General features: G+C 38.6%; 1 protein-coding gene and 1 long non-coding RNA gene across 3 annotated transcripts in view; one reads left to right on the forward strand and one right to left on the reverse strand.

Moving 5' to 3' along the window:
- Positions 1-27,987, forward strand: part of SEC24B (SEC24 homolog B, COPII coat complex component) — a 553,630-nt gene that overhangs the window by 211,191 nt on the left and 314,452 nt on the right. The window lies entirely within an intron of this gene.
- On the reverse strand, positions 282-27,655 carry LOC128080020 (uncharacterized). 2 transcript variants are annotated; one of them, XR_008206446.1, is made up of 3 exons: positions 27,616-27,655; positions 6,271-6,361; positions 282-3,024 (listed from the first exon to the last, which is right to left on the reverse strand). It is a non-coding gene; the product is annotated as an uncharacterized LOC128080020 (long non-coding RNA). The 2 variants fall into 2 exon arrangements; XR_008206445.1 differs by lacking the exon at positions 27,616-27,655 and adding an exon at positions 7,246-7,384.

Here is a 27,987-nt window from a genome sequence, read left to right on the forward strand (position 1 = left end):
GTGATGTTGTGGTAGGGGCTGTAATGGACGAGAGTTCTCTTACTCTGCTGCCTGCCACAGTGATGAGTATCACAGACAGACAGTCATGGCCAGCACTGAGAAGAGCAGCTTTCCTTCTGCCTCTTGTGCCACGCTCACAGAACCCAGCAAGGCCAAGAGCTGGAGCACAGAAATCATCCAGCTAATGGCATCCAGACTCAGATGCGGGGAAAGGAAGCTGGTATAGCTTTCTGTAGAGCAGCTATCAACCGATATGGCCACAATGCCATATAAATTCAATGTTCTTATTTTTCTGATGTACCGTGTGCTTTCAAAAGATCTATTTTTTCACCATGAGAACCAGCACAAAAGGAGACCAAGTATCACATAGAACCAGAGAAATTTTCAATTTCTCACATTTTAAATTCACTTCTTCTTGGAGAGCCAAGCAAAGGGAATATTGGATAAGTATTTTTGAAGGCATGCTGTGAAGGCATGCTTCGCATTTAAGGCTTTGTTGAGATTTTCAATTAAAATAGAACAAACCTTTTGGGATGAAAACAAACATGCCTCTTAATTGACACAGTAGCATTAAACTCAAACACATTGCAAAAGCCAAAGGGATGTTTGCTAAGGATTCCCTAGCAAGTACTGTGGTGCATTGTTTTGTAATTCACTGCTATTCTGACAGTTCAGTTTTCAAATTACCTAAGTAACATCATTAACATTTCTATCACTTCTGTCTTAGCTTTATTAAAAAATAAATTATATTGTCTCCTTTAGAGAGACCAAGAATAATAAAATGCCTATTCCTAGGCCTTTGTCTTTTCTATGGATATTTGGTTAAACAATCTACTCATGTCAAAATTTCCTACCAAAACAATACAAGTTATATCATCTGCCTGTCAAGTGTCTCATTACTGTTCCATTAATTTCTTCAGAGCCAATCTAGAGTGATAGCTCACCACTGCTATCTGTAGTAAAAAACGACTTCTGTGCTACATTTTTGTCCACTATTGGTTTTCATTTCCTGCAGAACTCAGGTCGTCCAACACATAAGCAGGATAAGGATGCTGGCTGATTCAAAAACCAAGCAGAGCTCATGTCCACCAGGGGGAGAAAAGTGCCAATGAGGGCTTGTGCCAGGCTTAGCGAATAGCAGGTTTAAAACTTTTTTGTTCCCTATGATTTTTCAGAGACTTAGATCCATCTATTGAAATAGTAATCAGAATGAATTCGTTTTTGAGAAAACTATGAATTTAAGCTTTTTTTCTGAAATACATTAAAAATGCTGTGGAATTGTACTTAATTCATAAGCATAAAATAATTTAATCACATGGATCATGTCCTCTCCTTCTGTTAATACTGCATATTATCTTATTCCAGAATTAATCCCATTACTTTTAATTGGACTAAGTACATAGTAATGCATAACTTAGCATGAATAATAACAGCAAAATATTGCTCTAAATGAAAGCAACAGATCAAAAAAAAAAAAAAAAAAAAAAAAAGCAACTGTGCCACACAGCAGTTATAACTTACAACTTGGCTTCCATTAAGCTCAGAATAACATGAAAGAGAAGGAAGAGAAACTTAAATGTGTGCTTAAGAGAAGTAGTCTGAATGCTCACGTTAAATTCAAAATTTAAGGAAAGAAGAAATTCAACATTGCTTGCATCTTGATGGAACAACTAATGAAAACACAAAAATGTATTTGACACTTACTGATGTGAGTTCTTGCCATGGTACCTTCTATCTGTACTCTATCTTGTATTCTCTCATTCTGAGTAGGTATTCAGACCAATTTCGTTGTAAATAAGATTTTTCCCCCCACAGGTTTGTATTCAGTGTGGGGAAACAGAACAGAACAAAACAAAACAAAACATGGAAAACAATGTACTGCAGAAAAGCAAGTCCCATAGAAGAGCTACTTAAAATAGCAGCTCCAATGTATTTTTCCAAGTGGCAGCCAGACAGATGAAAGACTCAGAACGAACATTTAACAATAGTTTGGACTTTGTCACCTCACAACAACTTGCAGTCGTGTGCATGAATTGGACATCGGTGCTCAATTCTGTATAGGTTTTATATAGGTAGCTAGCTGTCAGCTCTGCTAAGCAAAAAGGTGAAAGTGATGCAACAGCAAAACGTCCACTAGATGCCAGGCTTCCTTTGCGGAGCAGAGCAGCAGCACAGACTTTGCAAAGCTTTACACAAATAGCCTCTCTCTCCGATGTAGTGGACACAAGCTGTACTGTTTACCACCAAATCCTACTACCTTTTGGGTTCAGTGACAAACCCTCTGGATTTATTCCCATTATCTCCCAGAAGTTTTCAAGAAGGTCAAAAGACATTTCAGAAGAACTAAAGATAGGAGCTGTTGGTAAGAAGAACTGGGTTTTTCTACGTCCCTTCTTTCTGTATCAGCAGAAAGCTCCCAGAGGAGAGACCGGAATGAGTTTTGTAGCTGACAGACTCGATCAGCAAACAAACCTAGTTGAACAGTAGCATGGATGATTGCTGACCCTGCCTCCTGTGCTCCCAGTGCCACCATCAACAGGTAGGTGACCTCCAACCTCTGGCTGTCATCAAACAGGCCAGGCAGCAGCTCAAAATATTGACTTAAGACCACACTGGGGCAATATTTGCATTTTTGGTTATCTCGTGCCTGTGGTTGATCAATATGTGTGAGAGAGACTCCTTGGATGCCTCCCTGGGAGAAGTTAGAGGGGTGACAGCCACCAGCAGCACCAGGTGCTAAGCATGCTGCATCTCATGTGGCCAGCCGCAGGCCTGCAGGGCACACATCTCTTGGGATGGGGGGCAGCTCTTTGTGAAAACCACAGGCATGCCATCAAGGGTTTCTAGTTGGGTTGGGATTACCGCTCAGAAAATGACATGGTAGTCAGAAACCACAGTGGCTCTGGTTTCTGTAGAGTTTTATCATCTTTGTGGTGCTGGTAAATGGAGAGTCCAGTGCTCTGACTCCTTCCTCACTTGCTCAGCTCTGTAATCCTGTTCTGTGTTAGTTTCACAGGGCTGGTGCTGGAAGAGAAAATACTTGATGTAAGCAAGGGCCTCTGACAAATTAAAAAATACTAAATAGTAAGGTACATTGGAGTAGGTGTGCATCTGACTTAGAAAATTAACTATTCAGTAAGACCTGCTACATTATTCAGGAAGCCTTTTCCTGAATTGGCAGTAGGTGTCAGATGTTAAAGCTTTCTGGGAAAAAGAAAAAAAAAAGCACAAAGAAACATGACAATTAATTTGAGAAACATCATCAATGGAAAACAGTAAAAACTGCTTTCTTCCAGCTAGGGTAACATGACACAAATTGCTGCCTTGCAACTAACACATTTTATTTAGTCTCATTTTTAAACAAAATGAATATTCATTCATTAAAATAAACTTTGGTGAACCAACCAGCATTTACTATTTGTATACATGTATTTCTCTCCTAAGCAGTCACATTTTGCCTTTAACTTGGGAGCTCTGCTCAGATTTACCACGCATCTCCCATGGACTCCAGGCAGAGACCCAGGCTCACAAAGTTTTTGAGAAAATCACTCAGAGTATTGCAGTTCTCTGCTCACCTAGCAGCAATACCCAATAATCCTGCTTCACACTGAAAAAACAATTACAGGGGATACAATAGGGCTCTTGGCCACTTTGCCTATCATCGGCTTCCCTGTTGAGATCAAGTTGCATAAATGTTAATGGTTCTGCCCATCTCATGCTCTTCATTGTTGAACCCCCTAAGCCCAGCAAAACTCAGAGGTATTGTATCAGTGTAGTCATTCTATGTGAAAGGATTGCTGTCGTATTAAGCTTTGTAAGCCATGTAAGCTAGAGATTTATTTTACAACTCAAAAAAGAGCAAAAATGTAAAATCAGCTACTAATACTGCACTCGGGAAAAAATAATAATGCTATTCTTTAAGCATGCTGGAGGTACCAGCCATTTTACACTAGGCAGATCCTTGTAGATAGAGACATTTCTTTATTCATGTATCTCAGTGAGTGGTAAATGAGGCATGCTCACAGAAGTTATTTGGGATGGAAATGAGTCTAATTAGTCTATCCAATTTAGGAATAACACTGTGAGGCAAGTCTGCAGAAATGGGAGTTAGCAACAGAAAAAGCAGTGGAAAAACAGAGCTGTGCACTTTCTACATTTAAACAGTATACATATTTGAGATTTCATTTCGCAGAATAAACAATAGATAAGGGGACAGCTCATGCAGGCAAACATTTCTAAGCAGCTAGTTTTAAAACATTTTAATTTCAGGGTCTGTAAGCAGTTTCCTATGTAACCCTACTTTAGTTTTCATTGTCATCTTTTGCAGTACAGTGAACAGTAAAAACTGCTCAGTTTTCTGAAAGTTTTCTGAGTGGGGCAGGGACAGATGTGCTCCAAACTTATGTGATGCTTCTGAAAACTGGTAGCTGCTCAGGTTGGTGAGGGTGTTGCAGTAATTTTAAAATAAGCTTCTAGAATATGTGTATGTATTTTATATACTGACAAAACTTTTAATCTGCAAGAATCACATCTAGTAATGAATCACATTCTTGGAGTGAATAATTCAGCCCTTGACGCCAACCTCTGAGGGAGAATATTGTGGTCATGGTGTCTGAACAGTGTGGTAGCTATGGCTACCTATATAATTCTTAGCAATGGAAAAAAAAGTGACAATGACATTAAATTTAATCAGGTTCCCCTTTTCTGTGGTTCCCACTGGGATGAGCCACTAGTGTCTTGCCTTAAATATTCAAAGCCTTCAAAGTTTGCATGTGTTCATATACTGGGACAATATCCTGCTAATACAGAACAATGGATCTGTCATGTATTTCTCCTGTGAGTAGCCGTAAGTCTGAATTTAGTTAGTATAGGGTATTATGATTGCTGCTTCTTTAGCGATTGTCTTTACATTAGTCTTCACTTAGAAGGAAAAGGATCAGTAATGAAATGTAGGCAAAAATACAATGAACTTGGCTATTTTGGTTTGGAAATATAGAGCAAAGGACTGTGTCTTCTTAAAAAGATCCAGCTTTATTTCCAGTCACACTTCATCTGATATGAATGAGCTGGTACTACATATCACATGGCTGAATACATTTGGGAAACGGGACCTAACATATATTTAGGAAGGAGAGCATAGAATCAAGCTGGAATCGTTCTGTGCATTAATTCTGAGACAGCTTTCTGTAGTTTGTTTACAGAGCTGTGAAAATGTGACTTTTATAATTGTTACTTAGTGTAGGAACTTTCATTTGGTCTTTTCTTAATCTGCAATAACAGTCAGTATTGAAAAGAGAGCGACCAATTATAAATATTTGTGAATATTGATTTGAAGTAGGTATTAAAAAAACAATCTTCAAAAGCATTTTTACTTTTTCTTTCTTCTTTTTTTTTTCTTTTTTTTTTTTTTTTTTTTTTTTTTTTGCTATGGAATTTGAATTAAAAGTTTCAAAGCAGGTAAATGTGGCACAGTGGAAAAAGTGTCTGTAACTCTTACAGTTAAGCACAGATATTTGGTGGAAATTTGTTCCCTCAGATTATGTTCTTTTCAAGAGTCCCTATGCTTAGAAAATGGTGATTTTATATTCCATGTCTGACTTTTTGGTAGCTTAATGGTGTTTCTTTCTGTTTATCTGGCATTGTAAACTTAATACTGCCTTATTTTCCTAATTCTTGACAGTCTTCCAACTACGGTGAACCTTCTCTCATGCACATACTTACAAATAAATGCTAGTAAGTAAGTGAACACATAGCACCTGCCAGCATTTCCACATGAACACCAAAATACTTTGGAATAGGTGACTAACAGCATGCAACATTCTTATAATCTGTATCTCATTAAATGATGTGCAAATAGGAGATCTGTTTGTTCTGTTTGAACTCAAGCTAAAGAAAAAAACCACTGTTCTACAACATAGTATATAATAAATGAAGCAGGATGTTATCCACCCATATTTTTCTAGGTAATTTTATGTTCATATATGCTATTCACTATTTATTTTGCTGATTTTTTTTTCTTCATAATTATCGTGTGTTTGTTTGAAAATACATTTTTCTTCCTCTTGCCATTTCCTTCTTTCATTCTGAACAGGTTAAAGACTCAGCCTTATATTATTTCTTCCAGGTCATTTAACATTAGAAAGTTAGATATGTATCAATTGTAAAAAAAAGACCAGGTGCTTTTCTTTTCATTTTTACATCATAAAAACCATGCACTAGGAAAAAGAATTTCCAAAATATTTGTTTGAGCCAGCGCAGCTTGGGTCCTACCTGAAAAAGCAAGCTCCATGGCACATTCGGAGATGTAGGCCCCATTGGCATCAGTTCATAGTTCCTGAAGATGCAGCAATCCAGGGATAATCTAAAAGTAGAAGTGCTTTTAAATTGACTTGAAAGTAGCACTGTTTTAGACATAAGCTATCCCTAAGCAGTATAGAAATGTTCACCCAAACAGTAGCAGTAGGACTACGTACAATCCAGGTTTTCCCAGCCACATTTGCTTTTCCACATGGAGAATTTCTCCAGGTAGGATACAAAGACTTTGGCCTTTTGTCTAGGATTTTACAGGCTGCCCTACTTAGCTCTAGCCTCTTGTTGTGAATGCAAATTTCACACCAGTGGTTTTTACACAAGCACAGACTGATGACACAGCATGCACACAGTAGTTACAGTTCTTCCTCAATGTAACACACACATGAAGGTCGGATGTCTCAGGCTCCCCATGGATGTGTGCTGCATGGCACTTGCTTCTATCCAAGAGATGCCAGATAAAATGGCAGATCTGCTTAAGGCTTTCAATTACCTTTAAGGATGAAGAGTGCCCGCTCTTATTTCCTCCTGGCTCATTATGTCTTTGATGATGATTGTCCAGCCCTGCTGCATGTTATACAGTCTTTTGTTTTTGAGATTCATCTGCATTTTAATCTTACTTTTAATCTTGTATGGACAGAACTTGAGATTTTGAACAGGACTAGATGAATTTATGTCTTCAAACATTCCTAGGATTAATAAAATAATGTTATTTTAACAATTTTCCTTCAAACTCCACCTAAAACTAACCTGCACCTATTACTGTTCCTTCAAACACTTGTATAACTTGCAGATTGTATCACTGCTATGATAATGCCAGAAAAAAGGCTGGGGAATCACCAAAATAATGTCTGGTCTAATTACGATCTAGTAATGAGCTACATATTAAAATACAGAACAATATGAAGCTAGTCACAAAAACTGAAGGAGTGTTACCTCTTGCTGAGTCGGAGTCATTAAGTGGTCAATCACGTGCAAAAGACAACATCTGCTTTGACAAAACAACTTGTGGTCCTCTAGAAAAGTGAACCCCAAGTTTAATGTATAGAAGAAGAGATTCAGAGATTTCCTGTCAGTTGATCAGTAGCAAATACCTGAGTAGTGATAGCAAATCCAACAGATTAGGAGCAGATAAAGAGCTGGGCCAGTAGTTTCAAAACTGCCATGTTTCTGATACTGACTATGTGCCTCCTTCTGCTCTGAGGTCATAAAGTGAGTCAGCCTGTACTTCTAAGTCTTCATCTAGATGCTCTACATGAATATACTATTACCATTTTTCTCTGGAATAAGTAAAGGATAAATTCACGGTTAACAGGCATTCCTTAAGTAGCCATGTAGCAGATATATAAAGTGAGATACCAGATGACTAGCCAGAGCATTTTTAGATGAACCAAGCAACAAAAATAATAGAAACTGCATAAACTACTTCAGAAGAAGATATAACAGAGGGGAAGAGAAGCAATTGCTCTTCCAATAAACTGTTGACAGCAGACATTATTACTAACAGCCAGCCAAGTGTGGGCACCACAACTGAACCACAAACATCCTAAGGGTAATTGGCATAATGAGGAAAATATTTTTTCTTTCCTGGACGTATAGTATCACTGAGTGCCAAAATGCCACTCATAAGTTCCTGATGATTGCTAATTTATATCCAGTTGATGCTGCTGTGCGCTTTACAGCAAACTGTAAAGAATTATTAGCCGTATTGATTATCTGCAGTAATATATATTTGTGATAGAATAGAAGCTGATAGGCTTATTTCTCATTTGAAATTAAAGGGCATACTCAAGATAAAAAACACAACTATAAAAAGAAGAAATCTATAGTAGAAGAGAGCAGAAGAAGCGAACTGTGACAAAGTTATGCTCAGTACAGAAAGATATAAATTTAAATGTTAGGCTATCAGTTTTAATTTTATCAGATATTCCTAAATGGCTATAAGAAAGCGTAAGTGAACACGTGTCAGGTTTTTCTACAAAATGCTGGTATGCCAAGAGAGTCAGGGACTGTTTCAACTCTCTTTAAATCAATTGAAGATCTTAGCATTAATACAAAAATGACTTGGGAGTTAAACTTCCGGTGGGCATTTAGAGGAATAATAGCTTTATCTTCATTTATTTTCTTTCTGGTTTTGTGACCAGGTATTAGTGCAGGACTGTTTAAAAATATATATATATTTTTTTTTTCAAGTAACTGGATAATCTAAGGCATAGTTAAATTATTACAAGAACACAGCTAGAAAAACGTCTGAATGATCTTTCTCAAAATGTGGATACTGAGATTCATACTGCTATAGCATAACACCTGAACTAACGTCTGATACACGTTCAGTTTCCAGTGACTACAAACTGCATATAGTCTACTTACCAGTAGGGCCAGAATTTGACCCTTAGAATTACTTTGCTGTTTCATTGCCATTGTATTTAACTTCAAAATCATAGCTTGGGCCCAATACTGAAATATTTATCAGCTTCATTCCCTGCATTTAAGAAGAGGCAGAAAATTCTTCAGATAGGTAGAACACCCAAAGCCTGAAATTGTACTGTATGTGATCTCTGAAGACATAGAAACAAATGAGATGTGTTTACAATGAATTCTTCTACAGTATAATACAATTCACAATATTCCATTATCAATAAAGCCATTTAAATCAGGAAAGGTGGTTAATCTCAAGATTTAGTGGAAGATCTGTGTTACTAAAATTACATTAGTGGATAAAAGAAACAAAATAGGAAGAGGCTTTGAAACAAGACAGCTAACATGAGTCAAAGGCTTTCATTTTGGCCAGAGATGTAGACTCACTCAGAAATGAGGTGCTGGATTGTCATCATACCACAACAGCAGAGGTGCGGGATAATGCAGAGGGAAATCTTATGTATAATCCAGATTTCTGATGGCACAGTAAAACAAGTAAAAACTTTTGCCTCGAATTTCTAGATCCCCCAGGCTCACTGTAGAAAACACACCTGCTCTGTCTGTATGTTTCTATAGGCTCATTCTTGTTTTCATGCAAACTCAGTCATGCAGTTTTGTCTGGGGATGATTAAAATAGTGGTTGGCCACAACTAAAAGCTCTTCAATTTTTTAGTTAATTATTGTGAAACCACCATAGCGATTCACTTTCTGAGGTATAAAAATCTCAGAATTACAGGAAAACAAGTTGATAAAAAATGGTGGCGCTACAAACTCAGGCTGTGCAGGCTTAGTGGAGTTCTGGGTTTTTATTGCTAGATTTTCTGGATCCCTGTCATAACTCTCATGGGGGGGGACCAATGTAATAAAAGGGTAAGCTGATACAGGCCTTTAGAATAACAGAGTTCTTATTTGCTTTACACAGTCCTTCCATGGGTTCATCTGGCAGATCACACCCTGTTGGCAAACAGAATGTTCTAACACAGGCACGAAACAGCCATTCCAAAGTGCACCAATCTGTGTGTGCCCAGCAAAGCCTCGTTGAACTTTTATCAGCCCAGTGCAGAGACATCCAAGGAACCTACAGGGTTATGTGCAGCTCATTCCACAGTGTGCTCATGCAAATTGGCATAAGAGTATACGCTGGGACCATGCTAAACCTGTGGCATGAGTTACATGTCTGCAGATCCAGATGTCCTTATGAGTTAACCAACCTTCTGTCCATCCTGGCACCTTGCCTGTAGTTATTTAACACCTTGAAGCCTTGCAAGGTGATGAATGGATTTCCTGGGATGCTGGGGACCACAGACATACTGCTGTTGGCATGAAGCAAAATGTACTGTTTTGTGCCCTCTTTTGGGTAGGATTTGGTGACAAGCAAATATTATACCTTTGTCACTATGATAAAGACTCACTGTTCTTCCCACTGCCCTAAAGTAAGCCAGCTAAGTGAGCACAGTTGGGCTTCAGATTTCAGTGAGAGCACAGCACACTTAGGAGAAACTGTTTTCTTTTTCACAGACTGATCGACACAGACTCAAAACCAGTTGGAGACAAGTTGATTCAGCATTCGCATTGTTTCTCTAGTGTTTGTGAATTGGCCCGTAAAGTCTACCTGCTCCAGAAGCCAATCACTTCACTGTCTGGGGGACACATATCTTCCTCAGTATCATAAAGTGTCAGGGCCTCACACTTGCTGCTACAATATGGGGACTTTAAAGCCCAGTGTTTAAATTAAAAGAATCTGTGAGATTCAGGAGCACCTGAATTATGAACAGTTAACATCCTCAGTCTTTATCATATGTAGTAATTAGAAATGGAATGACAGGCTAAATATAATTTGACACAGTTAAAACGCTGGTTTACACAGATTTCACTGATGCCACAAAAACAATAAATAACTTATAAAAAACATAATATGTGAATACCACTATCATTTAGAAAAGGAACCCCAAGCCAAAGTTCTCTGAAAGACTGCACTGGCAAATGACTCTTCTCAGTTTGATTCTGTCCTAAAAGTTACCAAGTACAACTCCCAACTTCCCTCCTTAGCATAATAACTGACTAAATGACTAATGACTGGAATCATTTGCACTGCTTACAGCTCCCACAGACCCTTCAGGACTGAATTCTCTGCTGTGCCAGGGGGCAGCTGTCTGCACCTCCCAGCTCCCTCAGTCTTGCATTAAACACGTGCTAGAGGGAAGGAGAAACAGCTCTTCCCTTTGCATGGTGGATATCCTTGTGATACTGAAGAAAGCATTTCTTTCATTGACTTTGAGACAGTATTTAGTGGGCTCTTTTCTCAAGCATCGGGAAATAAACTATAAAGAATTGCATTTTAAGATGATCTCATCAGGAGATATTTCTGCACGGGTGACAGAAAAAGCTATGCCTACTGCCCCCGGGAGCCAGAAATAAGCTGAAAAACATTTTCACTTCCCAGTTAAGGCCAGAGCTGCGTCTGAGTAATGAAGGAACTTGTTAATCCTTGCCCACAGATACTTTATATCCCAGTAGGCACATTTCTTGAATTCTGAAAGATTTTTACAGCTATTATGATTTGCTTCCTTGCAGCATCATTCAATACCAAGTGTTATGTGCACACTTGGCTCTTCTTTTTTTTTTTTTTTTTTTTTTTTTTTTCTTTTTCACACCTGATACACTTACAAGACTGAAGGTAATTTAGAAATGAGGAAAAAAATGAGAATAAACAGGGAAAAATGTTCTGCTAAGAGCTTAGGGGCTCAGCAGATAACATGAAGATATTTTTTTCTATCTTGTAAGTGCTTGCTGGTTTGCAATGAGATGTTTCAGACATTCATCTTTATTCCTTTGTATCACCAGACATTGTCTGAAATATATTTATGGGCGTATTTCTTATATTCAGAGTTAATATGAGCTAACCAAAACTTGCTCTGATAATAATCTCTACTCTGCTCCCATGTCTTGTTGATACTGTGATAAAGCAGGTTCCACAGACAAATAGCCCTGTTGTGCCCATCTGATCGCATAACTTTGAACAAGAGCAGCATGTACTGATGTAGTCGCATGGTGAATCTGTGTCAGTCAAGCTAAACTAGTAGTCAGAGTTCTTGTTAGTTGAAATGCACCAACTCCCTACGACCTACATTAACCCTGTTTGCCTTTGTGTGATGTCAGGGAAATTAAGGTAAACAACAAGGTAAATAATAAACATTTAGTAAGCCTTCTGTAGATTAGGTTTGTCAGCTTCCAAATGACTGAAAGGTATGAAATTGAATAGAAAAGAAGGGGCTTGGTTGCTTCCTCAATAAAATTACGTTTCAGAAGATAGCTTTTTTCCATGACAACGGTGACTGTGACTTTCTTGAAGAGTTTTTTGCTTCCTTTCAACCTTTCTACATCTGAAAAAGCCCTCAAATTGCAGAGATTAACGTGAGAAATTGTGCATGGCTTGGCTGCACTTGCACGAGCCCTGGAGAATCAGGGGCACCTGACTCCCATCCATTGGTGACATTGATGGATGTCCCTGAGCAGTGCTGAGTTCAAGTGCTGAGATTCCTGACACACAGGCTGTGCACTGCTCTTCTCTTGGATGAAGCATCAAGCGCTAATGTGGCGACAGGACGCGCCAATCCCTAAGGTTCAGTGTCTGGTAGTTAGACTCATTACAATTAGTCAACTTGATATATTGTTTACAATTTACACCAAACAAGCTTGGGGCTAATTATGACTGAGCTAGTTTGTCTCTTTGATGTCAAACGCCCCTGCAGGAGGCCCAGCAAGCGAATAGAGACTATGCTTGGTCTCAAGCTCAGGTACCAAGAATCAATATGGCCCTCCAGTTCAATTGTAGCTATGCAAAGTCCTCAGATGCTGCGAACAGTGTTAGTGCAGCTGAACAAATTTTCTTGGAAAAGATTTCTTTCAGTACCCTAATAAAAACATGCTACCCAGGAAAGCACTGATTAAGAAAAAAATAATAAAATTCTACCAGAAATTTCAGTCATTGCTTAGACACAGCAAGATTTTACCCATGCAAAATTCAATGAAAGAGTCCCAAATTCTGCTTCTTTGCACAATAATTTGTGGGTTGCATTTCTAATTGAAATAGCATTATTTTGAAGGCTATATCTTAAAAGATAGAGGGTTTGGCCCTTTCATGTGGAATTCCAGGTTTCCTGTACCATGTAAGTCACTAAAATAATATTGTTAAATGAAAGCTACATAGTCAAATGAAGTTGTAGTTAAGACAGGTTGATGTGTATTGGAACGTAGAAATGATTAGTAAAATTTTTAAGACAGAAACTAGATCTGTAAGAAAAGTAGAGCAGCAGTGAAATTAGAAAGAAAAGGATTTCCAACAGCATATCGTGCTCCCACCCTGAACGAGAATTCTGAACTGCAAAAAGCTCTTTTGCTGTGGGCACAACAGTCAAATAATTGACCTTGACTCTCACTCTCACCTTTGGCACTGAGTACATAACTCACACCAGATCCAATTATTCAATAGGCATGCCCACAGTGGTAAGAAATGTGGTAAGAAAAGTCCAGCAACATATAATCTCTCTTAACAACTTCCAAGTCAAATTTGTATGTTTTGTAGCTTACAAGATTTTTTTTATCCTTGATTTTTGCAACTCAGCATAACAAAAAGTTTCGCACTTCTGACTTCACAGCAATAATAAAGAACCTGCAGCTAGGTTTTTGCTGACAACTCTGGTGGTGAGTCATGAGATAAAATAGCATTCCCTTTGTTCTTGCATTGTTGGATAGAGTCTGCCCTGCCTCTCATAGAAGCAAAAATGTATGTGTATTTCCACAATAAGGCAACACACTGCAACCTGAGATTATTCACTTATTTTTGTTTTATAGTTCTAATCACACTGGCTTATATACAACACTTAAAGACTATAATCTGACTGAAAAATTTAATAGTTATTTAATTTACTTATATGTAGTCCATTAAATGAAACTCACCAAGTTCTAATAGTTCAACCTGTCTTTAACTGTTTCATCAGAATTTGAAAAATATCAAATAAGATATGGATCTCATTGTGTTTAAGATCTCACAGAAATTCTGAGCTAACCCACTAACTCAGTGGGAAAAGTCCCATATCTCTCCTGCCAAAGTAAAGTATAAAACCAAAACCAAGAACAGTTGGTGTGTTACAGCAAATTCCCAGTCACTTTCTTCTCTGTATTTATGTGCAATAATAGCAACTACTGCTCAGCTACTCAGGCAAAATTAGCTTATTGGATAGGATAAAAATTTTACTCATGAAAGATGATGCTTGTCAATGCTCTTTATCTGTATCCACAGATACTGGGATTAACCATGACTTTCAGACCTGTGATTTGCATTAACCCATCTCCACTATACAGAGAAACCTACAAATCGGAACACTGCTCTGTGAAAACCTTAACCAGCCTCTTTGCAAGGCTTTAGCACAAAAGCTGTCTATTGGATCCCATGGGGAAGCAGCACACCGGGCCACATCCTTCACAGGGAGCTAACAAAATCCCATTGAAATCTTATGTCCGTTGCAGTGTACCACAGTCACTGTAATGCCCAATTTTCAAAGAGATGTGACAGGAAGTTTTAATGGAGGTACCTCTGCTAATTACAGAAGGACTTGTCTATTTTGTGGAAGGACTACTGTTTTGCACCTAGGATTGCCACTGTTCAGTGTGTTTATCCCATTTGAATATCTCTGACCTCTGCCGTTCCCTGTGTCATAAAAACCAAAGCAATGAAAACTGATTAATCAACGTCTTCAACTCTATCAGCAAAGCAGTTAAAAACACAGGGAATTTGAGTGAATTGAAGACTATGTCCCCTGGGGCTAAACACTTCTTCCTAGTCTTTTCACCCATAGGAACCTTCTCCTCTCTCTCCGCCAAGTAAATTCACCTGGCCAGCTAGTAGCAAAATTGTATTTCCGTATCTCCTGCAACAGAAAGATGAAGTGAATGGATCATTGTAATCCCTTTATAACATGAAAACCAGTAGTGAATCTGAAACACCTGAATTCTGTCTCTGCAGGACAGTGATAAATGTCCGCCTGAAGTGCGAAGATCAAGTGCCGGGAGAGCAAGGTCAGATGCTTTACATGACATCTAATGCAACTGTCATTTCTCAGACTTGGTAGCCGATGAAAATGTGGAGACAAGATAAGCCGGTCACTAAGGTACTACGTCTGGCATTTAAACAGAGTGCAGTAATTCCAGCAGTACCCAATGATTACAGATCTAATTGCCATTGTCTAATGTATTTCTCTGTAGTATGGTGCATATGTTAAAAAAAAAAAAAAAAAAAAAAAAAAAAGTTGGTCTGGCAAGGTACTCTTACTAAAAATGCATTTAGAAAAGATTGAATTATCATTTCCTACCCCTTAGCAGTCTTATGGATTAATAAGAAGTTCTACACAGGCATATCTATAAATAATGGATGACTATTTTTTACATTTTATTGGGAATTACCTTTCTATATGTTCCAACACTTGTCTCTAAGGAAATACTATTGTCTGTATTAAACTCCACTCCAAGATCATGAGAATTAGACAATTCAATTTGAAAAAAAAAAAAATCATTATTAATTTCTTTTCTTCAAAGAGTATATCACCTTAGGATAGTTTCTATGTACTAGCTGCAAATTTGAGATACAAAGCATTGATTAAAGGAGTGGGAAATCTACCTTGTTAGGAAACTGAAGAACTCAGTATACACCAGTTACAGTGACTCAATCATAGTCTTTGACTATATCAGGGAACAGAAATTTGGTAACAGATTACTTCTCAGTCAATTTAACACAAGTTGTTACACCATCACGTGGTGTAATATCACAAGCGTATCTTTGATAAATCTCATCCACAAAATTGGAGGTCTCTTTTAAAAAAACAAACAGTAGGTAACCACTCAAGAAGTTCCAAAGATTGTGGTAGCCTTTGTCACGTTGGCAATGGCAAAATACAGAGGGAATTATTGCTTTGTAGAAAAGCACATTCTATTTCAAAGACTTAAGAACAGCTTTAGTCCCACGACCTGAGCAGCAAAGTCCCATGGACTGTGGTTCTGCAATTCCTCTCTGTGCATTTCCTCTAAGACTCAGATTTCAATACGCACATGGGCTAAGAACCACATAAAGAAATTAGTTTTGTCATGTGAATGTTTACTAACTTTTTTTGTTTGTTTGTTTTTTAAATCTGCCACCAAAGTCTGCCTTCTTCCTAAATGGAGAAGTCTTCTAAATACTTCTCCCCATCACTAGCTGATCTCGTCCTGAAGTTCAGATCAAAGTGAACAAGTGTAGGCAGATAAAGTTGAAGGCAAAGCGGTCTGAGCTTTTTTCAGATCCTGTGTGATTGACAGCTAAGGCCTTGCACAGTGACAGTGTCACTTGAGAGACCCTGCACTTTTTTTCCCAGGTTCTCCGCAGTCTCTGATGTCACAGGGGGACAGCCCCCTGCGGTAGTGCCAGGCTCCTCACTGTTAGGGGGCTAAGACCTGGACTAATTCATTGCAGTGCAGTTTAATTAAACTGCACCGGAGTTGTTTCCTTGGTAAAATAAGTGTGGGAAGAGAATGTGTGTCAAAAGAGACATGCCTCTTACTGTGTGTGCTTTATTGTTACACCACAGCTAATATATTGTGGGAATTCCCATGGAGGCGGTGATAAACTATATTATCAAGCTCCATAAAATAGGCATTCTACTAGTGAAGGTTACTGTAGCCTACAATTACATTAATCCTCCTAATTTATTGTATTATAGCTGTATGTGAGGTCTCATAAATTTATGATGCCCCTTTCATGTTGATAAAAATGCTTGTTCCTCTTCTCAACTATAAACCCTTATTATTTGTTGTGTCTGTCTCTAAAAAATAAGTGTATCAGCCACTTGCAAGAAAATATGATTATTGTCTGAGAAATCTAAACTGCACTTGACATGTCTGCTGCCATAAAATTAAAGAATTTTATTAAACCTTGCTTTCTGAGTACAAACACCAGTGTATGAAGGCCCATTGAATTTTTATTTGCTTTGGTTTTAGGGCATTGAATTCTCTTTCATTTATATAGATACCTTTATAAGGTTTTTTAATTTAAAGCCACAAATCCTGCATCTGTCAGTTTTGCATTTTATGAAGGAGGCAGCTTTTGAGACTCAAAATTACGCATCTCATAGAAATTGATCGAGGTGACAAATAAAATTGTCCCCTCTTTAAGGGCATTTAACACAAGCAAAATATTTGCCTGTAGGTTATTTTGCATTAATCTGTGCTATAACATTTTATAAGTGCTAATATACATGTTACACTAAGTAAGTCTATATGATGAAAATAAGCTTCATTCCTTGGAGTTCATGCCCCTGAAAGGGATGCAAAGTGATCTCAATCTTTCTCTTTAACTTAAGGAGTGGTATAGAAAGCTTGCTTCAGCAAATAAAGATAGAAGGATTATCCTAATTTAGTAAAATTTCACTAGAGATTAGGGAACACAGAAAAGGCCATACTGTTTTAGCATCAGAGTCCTTGTAGGACTCTGATGGTGGCCATAACTAGGCGTCTGAATGAGAAAAGAGCAAAATGCGTGATGTATCCCTGCCACTGTCTCAGCCCAGATAACTTACAGCTGATAAAATTTCCTTACAGTGATGTGGCTTATTTACTAATCCTCCACTGACCTGTTTTTCAAATATTTGTCTGTTCTTCCACTGAACCTATGTAAGCTTTGAAGATCTGCACCATCTTTTGACAATAATGCAGCTACATGTTTGAGTGCAGAAGCCATCTCCTTGCATTTGTTTTGACCACGGTTTCTCATCACATCATCCACATGATGTATATAGATGAAATAATGAATAGCCCATACCGAACCATTGTTTCCATGCTTCTCCTTATTTTGATAATCTCTAACAGTTCTTTCTGTTGAAAGCCAGAGTCCAAGTCTGCTCAGTCATTCCTTACACAAAAGCCACTCTCCAGATCTGCATTTTAAGAAGAGAATTTCCTAATCCTCCTTTACCTTCCTTCTTTCCTGGATTCCACCCTCAACTGACAATATAAATATATTAAAAAATATATAAATATATATAATATAAATATATATATGATATATATAAATATTTTAAAAAACGTTATAAGCTTTGTTATTTTGTGATCATCTATTAATCCAGCTCTCTTTATGAGTATAGTGCAAGAAAAGTGCTTATTGAAGTTAGCAAAAATACCTCAGGTCAGCTTTATCATAGGACAATCCCTCTTCTTATTCTTTCCAACAAGTAAGGCTATCAGGTTGGTCGATATTTGTGTTCCTGTTATTGCAGCAGTGGTATTGCCTGCATACTTGATGCTCTGCACAGCATCATATCTGTACCAAGATATGCATCACTGTGGTTTGTCAGTAGCTTAATGAAAGAATCCCTCAATTTGCTTTTGTCAGACATTAGTTTTATGGCAAAATACAAAGGTGAAATGAGGAATAGACCCACATAGTGCCTGCTAACAAGCTAAAAACTCTGCAGAAATTAGAACATCAGTATCGCATAGGAAGCACTTATAGCAATAGTTGATTAAGCTGGATGATTGTAGCATGGCACACAACCTGTATGCTGTTGCTTGATAGTCTGATGTTTTATGAGCTCCCTGTGGTTGCTCACAGGTACCTGTGCACCCTGAGGCAGCACATGGGCACATGGAACGTCTCTGTGAGGCTTGCAAGATCTGCGAGTTACACTTTCTTGGACAACTCGAGTCCATTCACAAGCTTTTGGCCATAACAGAAATGAATAAACCTCACCTCACCTGAAGGATGGTGTCTGTAATTGTGCTTAACACTGGAAATACCTATCACCAAAGGTACAGTCCTAGTACCTTTGTTGACAGTGAACAAAGGTAGTAGACATACCTGATTCCAAATGCTGATGAACAAGTTTGAAGTAGGAGGAAATGCCATTCAAATCCTACTGAATAGGAAACTTCAAGACTGAAGAGTCTAAATAAATTGGCTGGATGTAGATCTGCCGTAGACCACATAAGAAGAAGTGTCAAAACTAGTATGTTGCATGGATCTGTAAGTTGAAAAAGTTACTGTGAAAAAACCCTTTGGAAAAAAAATAATTGTTGTGATACAGTCTTAAAAGAAGAGCAAGTGTAAAAGAAGGCTAAGAAATGCTTCAGACACTCCCTAATGAGATAATACTGAATCCTTTCTCACAATAACAACCTAGTTTTCTGAATTTCAAGATAGTTTCCTGCTCCAAGTTAGAAAAAGTCACTTTTAAGAAGGCTGTCATGTCATCCCAAGAAAATTGGAGATGCTAGAAGCGTCTGATTTGGTGTAATAAACTGTGATTCAAGAAATTAACATAAAGCAAATTATTTCATCAGGAACCTGTGACGAAAAACAGTACTGTTCTCTTAATAAGCACAAGCACACCTTTGCCGAGATTCTATTTGAAGAAACTGACTTAAAATAGTGTTGTGAGTGTATGACCATGATCTCAGGTAATCAGTAAAACCAGAAACAACATTGAGTTGTATTGATGCTGGTGCTTAAACAAGGTGTGTATATAGAGTACTAGTAAGAAAAGCTCCTATTATTTAACACACCTGATACGTTTTATGACTTTGAGAAAAAAATATAAACAATCACATGAAAACCTTTCTTTCTCAAGCTGTTCAGAATAAAATGATGAGAGATGCTTTCTGCAAAATTTATGGAAACCCTCAGCTTGGAATGTGGGAGTTGGGCAGAATGAACAGCACATTCACTCGGTTCTGTGAACATCTGTGCTGCAGCGCATACTGCAATGCTACTAAAGCTAACAGCAACTAGATTATTAGCTAGAGTGTAATGGAAATAAGAATCTGCCTCTCTCCACAGCAGCCTCTTAGATGGACCAAGGTGGGACACTGCAGTCTTAGCTGCCTTAACCTTGCATATGATAGGGAATGACCTCCCACTCACATAGCATCCTGTTGTGGTCAATTTTAGACTCTTCTGGGTCTGAAAACTTCTTACTTAGAAACAGAAGAAAGAAATTTTCCATTTTAAACCAAGTATGAATTTATCATGTATTAGCACAATGTTTCTGTGACTGCTTTTTAAACCACAGTGAGACTTAGCTACCACAGCTGAAATAGACATTACAAGTTAAAGAAATAGTGGGAGAAACCTGAAGATGGTGATAGGATGTCTATGCTCTTAATCATATATCATTTGCAGTCTTAAATTCACAGTCCTATTTCCAGTATTTCACTTAGTCATATTTAGTAGCCAGATGATAAAAACAGTTGAAGTCTTTGAATTTCTGTACAATTCATACCCTCAAATGCAAGCAAGTTTTTTCAATGACATGTTTAAATGATCAGTCTCCAGGTAGAGCATGACATATTCTGAAGTTCATCATTTTAATGCTAAGATCAGGTAACACTCACCATTATTGGTGACAACTTGGCTGATCTGGATCTGATTTTCATTGGTCAAGTGTTCGGTATGACCATTAGCAGAAGGTGGTGCTATCTAAAAATAGATGAAGTACTCTTCACAGGACCACTGCCTTTAGTTGTAACAGAAATGAGGCACTGAGGTAGCGTATGGATGTGGGCATAAATACTTCTGCATTTCAATGAATTCAATGAATAAGCAGAAGTGGCAAGAAGAACTTTGTTTTCTGGAGATCTAACTTAGTTGTTAAGAGCACAGAGAGACTAAAACCAGGTGGATATCAAAGCTTTGTTTTCTCAGGAGGAAAGAAAGAAGGAAAATTCAGGAGGATTTACTGTGCACAGGTAGCAATTTTCATACAAGTCAGCAAGACAAGGAAAACCCCACATTTTTCACCAGTATTTAACTCACCAAATAGGCTGAAACTTGTAAACACTTTTGCCGACTAGAACAGCTCTTTTTATTAATTAATTCACTGGGGAAAATAAATGCTTAGAAAAAACATTGCATATCCTTCCTTATCAACACATTGAGAAATTACAACAGCTGCACATTTTGTTCAGGAAAAGAAATGCACGAAGACACTAATGAAATCACCCTTAGACAGCAGTAGATCCTCCACATCTAAAAACTCACCTCATCTACAAATGTTTGAAATTGCCTTGATACCTGAAGGCACTGTAAGAAAAGTGAGTGCTAACCAAGAGGACTCTTCAGAGAGGAAAGCATGCCACAAGCCCCCTTACTCTGGAAATCCAAAGGCTTCTGCTCTTAGTCTACAATTTTGCAGACCTCAGCTATGACACAAAGGGGTAAGAAGCAGCGATACCAGCTAGTGCTACAACCAACTGCTACACCACTGTCTATTTGGAATCTGGAAATTTAGTTGGGAAAAAGATCAGAGGATTAGACAACTTGCCAAAAAAATATTCAGGGTAGAAAGAAGCACCACCAGGGAGAGTGAATATTGAAGTGAATTACTTCAATAAAACCACAACAAAAAAAATGAGAAACATTTGGTTTGTGAAAGGTTCTTCCAGCTCTGCTGACTGCAGTGTCCTGAGCTGACAACACACACCAAGGCTTGAATTTAAGTAGTTTCCAAGACGGGCACTTGAAGAAGTTGTTCAGTCTTGAAACAAAACAAAAATAAAGCCATTGCATGCTTTGTCTGGGGGAAGGTCCAGGGAAAAAAAAAATCAGGAAAGAGAGAGCTGTGCAATTAGTCAAGATTGGGAAGATCTAACAGAACTATATTACTACACTTCTTAACATAGGGAATTTTCTGCTCTCTTTCCATCTGCGAATAGTTGGAATTCTTTTTCCAAGTACTACTGTAAGTTGCAAGAGCTTTCGTCATGACTAATACATAGTGAACAGATGAGGTGAATGAAATTTCACCCTGACTTCCAAATCACTGTACTACTGTGGTGGGTTGACCTTGGGCAGCCACCAGACTCCCACTCAGGGCTCTTCCATGTGACTGTCCTCATCAGAGCTGGGAGAGAAAGTAAGACAAAAAAGCTTGTGGGTTGGGAAAAGGACAAGGATCACTTTGCAAGTATTACTGTGGGCAAAGCAGACCTGATTAGGACAGGATTAATTTTACTTATTACCAATTAAAATAGCCTGGGTGATGAAAATCCAAGAAATTAAAACACCACCTTACGTCCATGCTTTTTACCTATGTTTGCCCCTGCAGAACTCACTGCCAACTCTTTGCTACCACCAGCTAGTAGTATTACTCATGAAATTGGAGTGATAAAGGCATAATTTAACCTCTCTTATTATTATTTTATTTATTTTTTAAACTATGGCCAATAGGTAATGACAGCAAAGGCTTGCTCTGTACCACTGAGGGAAAGTTGCAGCTTTACAGCCTCTGTGTACCTGTTTATTATGTTTGTTGCCTTATTAAATGAGCTCACTCTAACAGCTCAGCAGAGCCTGATAAACAACAGATCTACGACCAATTTCATCAGGAGATGGAGAAATAAGAAACAGCAAAAATCATAGAAAAATAGGAAAACAGAGAGAAAAGGTAGAAAAAAGAATATGTGGGAAACTTGTAGCTATTTACTCCTGCCAGAGCAAACCACTGGCATCACCTTAAGGACGAGACTGATTTTTCTTTTCCTGCAAATTCCTTGCTTAACAAGTGAACAAAGCCTGTGTGTTCATTTATTCACCATCTATCCTATCAGCTGCTCGTGGAAAAAATAAAAATAAATAGCACATGGCAATGAAATGAAGGACAGAGGGAGAAAATATACCAGAGATCAGAAACACAGATACAAATCATCTCCTGCATGCTTGAAATCCTACATTTCAAATTCCTTTTAATATGATAAAACAAATATATTAACATATTTGCAATTGCTAACTGGCCAAGGCAAAGCAACTGAAATTACTGAAATACTCGAAGTGATAGCCCTGCCACTCTGCATTTAAGGAAGCATCTTGCAAAGACTTTTACTTAAACACCTCAGAGTACACTGAGATCTCAGTGAGATGAGGATGGATCACTGCTTGCAGCTTTCATGCTTGCCCTCAGCCAGACTCATTTTCCACAGCACAAGCAGAATCGCTCTCGCAGTAACCTGAAATTTGAGGACACTAGTTGCAGACCGAGTTCCACTAGACATAAATTTTACTTTCACATCCCCAGCCTGCCGCCGGGGCTGGTAGGAGCCTTGTGTCTACACTGAAGATGTGCTTCCAGGGGGTGGTGACAGCTCTCAGAAGAACGCAGCGAGTGAAAGGGGAACATGACAGGGGGCTCTGTCTGACATGGACCTTAGCAGCATGGGAGAGGTTGCGAGGATGGCGGATGGAGCAAGTGCAGCCTGGCAGGGGACAGGACGGTCGCATTAATTCTCACCCTCAGACAGAGCTTTCTACTGGCAGCCCGAAGCAACAAGAAAGTTTGCTTTTAAATCACAAGGAAAGCTTTAAGAAGAAAAACAAAACGTAACAAATAAGAAACCCACCACCATCACACACATAAAACATCAAAGAGTTACATTAATTCCCGATCAAAATGAAGGCTGTTTACTTCAAACTGCTCACATACAAATCAGTATTTTTGGATGGCGAGCTCACCTTCAACCATGAATGTTTCTGTATTTTATGGATGAGTTTCAAGCTCTTGCTGGGGACTGATGAAACTTTGGAGTAAAACAATGTGTTGCTACAGACACTGTGTGACAATAACTGAATGAGCCTGTTAAAATACTAGGAATAGCCTAGGAAGTAACAAGAACATTTCCAAATAGAAGTTTTAGGTGTAGAATTAAGAGATGAACATCAAAGTGAGAGGTCTTTGCCAGTGAATAGTTAGAAGCTGAAGAAGTTTGGCATTTATGCATGGATTAATTTCAGTGACTTTGATGGATTACATGAGGGAGGGTGGTTTTGCTCCCAGTATAAGCAGACTTGATCCCTTGCAGAATTAATCTTTGCCTTGGTGAGAAAAATACTGCTTCAGTTGCCCCATGTACACTCTCAAAAGGAAACAGTCAGTAAATTTGAAGGCAGTTTAAATTCTGCTTTTGGCCAGAAAGCCGGGGCACTCAACTGCCCGGATGTCACAAGTGCAGTGAGATGGTAGAGCAGAGACTACAAAAGATGCACTCTCCCTCATTTGTACCACAGACACACTTGCTGACTGAAGAGCAGCAGCTTGATGAATTGAGATCTGAATCTCAAAATCTGAGTGTTATTCCACTGTTGTTTTGATGTCTAGTTTGAAGGTTGGAGGAAGAGGGTAAAAACACCGCCAAACAAAAGCTACAGTACAAAACAATAAGGACTCGTGGCTTTCTTTGCTTCAGTCTGAGAATAAGGGTAGCTGGCAGCCATCTCAAAGAGCGGTATCTTCCAGAGATGCCCCTGAAAGGTTTGATTACGGATTGACTTCTGACAACTGGTGAAGCACATGAGATACAGGATCTGGTCTTCTTTTAAGTGTTCTTGAAACAAAATTGCACAAATTTCAGTAAGTCTTAAGGCCGGGGAAGTCAAAAACGTGCACACCCTCTATTACAAACCTTGGTCTGAAAAAACTCGAAGTTTTTAATGTAGTAGCACACCATTTAAACTATCAGCAGTTTGATTTTAACACAGATTCTTGAAGAGCTAATTGAAAAACAGCTTCCACAAGACATATCTCACTTTACCTATATATGTCAGCAAGCCTCCTTCACACAGTCTTAATAGGCAGACATCCAGCATCAATGAATAAAAACCACACTACATTATGGAAGAGTTTTTCAGCAGTAGATTGCACGGCTACATTCTGAAAGCCAAACTGAGTCCCAGAATTACCATGCTAGTAAGATCTGTGAATAGCACCAAGATTATGTCTGAAGTTCCTTAACAAAATAAAAGAACAAAACCCTAAACCATCTACCTGTCAGCTATTATCCTTGGCCAGCACTTAGTACAAAGCAAACTATGTGTGCGTGGAGGCTTCAGGCAACTCTTCTCTGCCACAACAGTGCAAACACAAGAACAGGTGCCAGGAGAAACTGTGCAAGAAAGTGGAAACCCATCTAGAAAATGGGTAATTAAAAATAAGAAGCAGCTCTCAGTCACTGGCATGTCACCAGGCCCCTTCCATGCATGCCTTTAGGACTATAAATATCATGTCTAACACCTCTGAGAATTTCACCTGGCTTTTTTGGGCAGAAGGTCGCACTCAGGACTCCGAGAAAAAGTCAGGGTCAATCCTAGAGAAACAGAAATACAGTTTTCACATTGTGCTGACACCAGTCATGTCCAGAAGTAATAACACATGTATTTGCATGAACATGATGCTTCAACGGATAGAAGCTAAGATACTTGATGGCAGAGGTTGTCTTGGGAAGGGATGAATAGCAAAGTTATTCTAGAAAGAAAAAGATTTACTTAGTCAAAAATAAATAATAGTAACAAAGCCATATTCACCAACCTAACACAAGGGTGCTAATTCTAAGTGTTTATTCTCCATGAAGATGGCCTCTATTTGAAGAGAAAGGAAGTACACCTAGAAACATGTAATCCCACGCCGACAGCTCAGTTTCTCCATGTAGCATCAGCTGGACCCAGCATGTGTTTATCTAATGACAACAGGAAACCACAGCCCACGAGATCTGTGTGAACTAGTCTCATGGGCACTGTTTGTGAAATGAAGAGCCTCTGGCACATACAATGTAACTGCAGAGTGGTTATTATTAAAAGCGCAAGTAATTACTTGGGAATAAGTTGAAGACAGAAGAGTAAATAATTGCTTGCTTTCCTTATAGATCACTTAGACTGTAAAACAGAAATCTAGGTTAAAAAAAAAAGGAAGCCTTTCGCAATTCACCTTAAGTTTCTAGCCCAGTAGATGCCAAGTATTTTTTGTTGGAAGTGAACACAGATCCCTGTAAAGACACAGCATTTTTTCCTGTCAGCTTAAGGAAAAATGGAGAACAGAAACATCCCTAAGAAAAGCCAGCTAAACATAACTCACAGTGAAACGAGCCTTGAATACAACATGCAACCACCTCTTCAAACCAATCTGTGTGCAAGGAAGCAAACGGCGAGGCTTGAAACAGGAAACTGAAAGAGGCCACTCCACTTTTGTTGAGCTTTTCCTCCTTGTCAAACCACCAGGCTGTGTGTTGCAATTCTTATGGGTGACCGGGAGCCTACCACAAAGCCCCCTCTGTATGGATACCCTTCTGTGAAACTCCACCAGCCAGTAGAGCAGAAACACTGAGGTGGAGCTACCGTCCAAAAGCTCCCCGGCACAATAGCTGCTGCTGTCACAGTAGGACAATAAAGTGGATTTTATGCTGGTATATTTTTCTCATCATATGCATGACAGAAAGTTTAATGGGCCTTGCTAGTTTCTTAGTGGCTTTTAAGGCCCTATAAAATAGCCTGCTATCATTCAATCTGTGTTCTCAAGATGTCTGCCTCAACATCAGAGAGCTCCAGCAGGAGCTATGTTTTCATTCCCAAACCTGCACAGGAGAGATAAGCTAATTAGCTGAGAAATTAGAAAGGGAAACTATTAGCATCACAGAAGTGAAAACGAAAGCTCTACTAGAATTTATGGGTGGGGAACTCCTACCCACCTAATGCTCTCTGAAGTCCCAAGTTTTTTTTGTTAACACACCTTTTATTTTCCAGGGGAAGGCAATTCTTGCCAACAACTCCAATCTGCAGGGACTTGCTTAATGATTGTGTGTTTAGGCCACACAAGAAACGCTGTGCCCTTCAATAGCCTACTTGAATCTCTGACTTAGGCGATTTCAAAAGGAGCTCATTCATATGGGACAAAAAGCCTGCATTTTAGAATTACTGATTACAGAATTACTGACAAAAGCTACTGGCAAAGATCTAGATAAACAAAAAGAAAAATAAATGCTTCTCTTCAGATTAATACGTGACATTTGGCCACTGAAGCTATATCCTTCTCCCTTCTCTTAGCAGCCTGGGAGTGTCCAATGTCATTTTATAGACAGGTTACTTGTTATCAGCTCCTTCTGTGGGACCACCAAATCCTCATTGCTACTGCATATACATCATTACTCTCAATTCAGGAGAAAGCAAACAAGTTGTCATTTTGACTCTCCCTCGATCAACCTGTCAGAGCTGAGCAAATGTACCAAGAATAAAGGACAGACAGGCTGCATAACACTCGTGCAGCACAGCTTACAAACTTTTTTCTCAGAAAATAAAGGGAGATTGAATCTATTTTCAGTTTTACATGGATCTAGGTTTGCACTCTTTCTCCAGCACTCACACCTGACCGCATGTTAATGAAAAGATGCAAGTTTGACAAGATGCAAGTTAACAACGTGTGTTATCACTGATCCAGATTCCACCAGATTCCCTCACAGATAGGAACACCTTCCTTAGCAACCGTTTTCCACAGATCTACCTAAACTTCTCATAGAGAAAGCCACGTACAATTTGAGCATCATTTCTCAAGTCCAAATAGCAGTATGAATAATGCTGAAGTTCCACAGAGCACAGTTAAAATTTATCACCAGTATTGCTTATATGAAGTTTCAGACTTTGAGGACTCTCGGGTTCAGGACAGTTTCCAGAGATAGAACTCCTATATAGCTCCTATAACTGTGGCATTCACTCTACGTAAAGGCTACAGAAAACATTACACTGGATTAACATTCATCTTGCAGCAGTTCAATTTTATAACTTACAGAGTAATGGCAAAATATCTCTCTATCCTGGAAGCAACGCATCTGAAGGCTGAAATCCTACAGAACAAGTGCAATCACTTTACAGTCTACGGATTTTTTGGTAATGCAAAGTGGAGAAGAATTTAAGCAGAGATATTTCTATCTCCTACTAAAAAAAAAAAAAAAAAAAAAAAAAAAAAGCTATTTTAAGTAATGACCATATGTTACAGCTGGAAAGATTATTGTGTTGAAAGTGGAAAAAGAAACAAACAGGGGAGGAATGCTCACCTGTATCCAAAGATCCAGGTTTGCAGGAAAGACTCCACAGAGGAGGAATCTCCAGAAAGATATCCTTCCCCAGTGACAGTCAGCCCTTAAATGGGGTCTAGGTCTTGCCTTCACCTGTACTCCCACGGCTGAATCAGTCCTTTCCTCAGGTGATCAATCAGTGGTTCAGGCTGTGACTCAGCAGTTCCTATTGACTACTTTAAAAAAAAATAGGCAAGACAAAAGCATGCAAGCAAAAAAAGATCCAATGAGCATTTCACATGGACCGTTCATCCATATAGAAATTCAGCTGCTAAAGATTTCATTTTCAGTTCTGTTCCTGGGAGATACCAAAACATCCTTACCTCTGATAAACATTGAACAAATCAAGGC

This window comes from Tympanuchus pallidicinctus, unplaced genomic scaffold, assembly GCF_026119805.1.
Source record: "Tympanuchus pallidicinctus isolate F22 unplaced genomic scaffold, pur_lepc_1.0 scaffold2, whole genome shotgun sequence".
Lineage (NCBI taxonomy): Eukaryota > Metazoa > Chordata > Aves > Galliformes > Phasianidae > Tympanuchus > Tympanuchus pallidicinctus.